Below are 1,495 nucleotides of genomic sequence, written 5' to 3'. Positions count from 1 at the left end.
GCAGGGGGGGTGTTTGGAGAGTGAGGGGCACCAGCAGTTCTGGGGTGGGCTGTGGCTTGGGAGGCAGTGGCACCAAAATGAGAAGGGGCAGGGCACTGGCATATCACTGCCCGTTACAATCATATACCTCCTCCCCCACCACGACAGGTGTTCTCTTTTTTGGACCTGGAAATATGGTAACCCTAATCCTATCAAATTTCCAAGGAACTTTCCTAAAATTCTCAATAACCTCAAAAGAGACATAGTCTCTCTGAGTTTTCCATAGATTCATGCAGAGGTCAAGTGCCTTAAAGCATTATTAAATGCTTATCAGATGCTAAGAAATTAGGGTGAAACTTGGAATAGGAATCTGAATAGAATAGATATACCTTACCTTGAATTTTTTCCCTCTAACTGAGGACACTTCTCAGCTGGCCCAAATCAAAAACTTTTAGTCTCCCTAAACCCTAGGTTTCCTGTATAGTATTACTAAGTTTAATTATCCAGTTCTCACATTATCCTAGCACTGCAGCTATGTTCTTTCTCCTGCTTTATACTTATTCTTTGGATTAAGTTAGCATCTGAGAGCATGAGACAGGACCTCATTGTGCTAGGTGCTATGTAAACACAGAACAAAGAGATACTCCCTGCCCCAAAGACTTGCATTCTTAAAAAAGGACAATACATGGATACAGCCAGATAAGTAAGTAGAAGGAAACAGTGAAACTGTATTATGTAACATAGGCAGTTAATTCAACACATCCACCACACCTTAACCATTGACAATATTTTAGGAGTCAGAAAAAGGATGTTTTAAGGTGGAGTCAGAGGTTTGATAGTACATTTGTTTTGTCAATAAGGAAGCTTCTTTAGGTTGAGGGAAGCATTGGAGAAAGCACAAGGTGCTCATTTAGAAATTTTACAGGTGGGTAATGAAGGCTGGCATTGTGGGATGACTGGAGGTCATATAAGCTGATGTCTTAGTAATGATTGAGAAGTGAGCTGTAAGAAGGGGATGTGCTGTGAGCAAAAATAGCTTATTCCTAGTGTGAGAGAGAAAAAGGCTTATGATGGAAATAGAAGGGGCAATCAAAGCGATAGGCAAGGCAAACAATCATGGCAGCAGCATTCTGAATGGGTAACTATTTGGCAAGATTGCATTTGTGTAGGCCAGACAAAAGCATATTGCAATAATTGTGACACCAGATGTGAATTTTGGAATCTGGATGTGAATTGTAGCAGTGTAGTATGAACCATATAAATTAGACACTTGAACAATACCTCAGGTGTTTTTTTAAACTTCCACCAGGATAAGTGGGTGCCCCTGCTTCCACTAGCAGAGTTCACATATAACAGTGCTATCCATACATCCACAGGCCAGACCTCCTTTTTCTCCAAGTATGGATTCCATCCCTAGTTCCAGCCAGCACCACTTACCTTCCCACAGGTTCCTGCAGTGAATGACCTCATATTGCACCTCCAAAAAGGCCAGCAGGAAAAAGCTAATCTAGACACT

Source organism: Gavialis gangeticus, unplaced genomic scaffold (assembly GCF_001723915.1).
Source record: "Gavialis gangeticus isolate Ggan-Ray unplaced genomic scaffold, GavGan_comp1, whole genome shotgun sequence".
NCBI lineage: Eukaryota > Metazoa > Chordata > Crocodylia > Gavialidae > Gavialis > Gavialis gangeticus.
The sequence above is the reverse complement of the archived record's forward strand: the minus strand, read 5'-3'. Positions refer to the sequence as shown.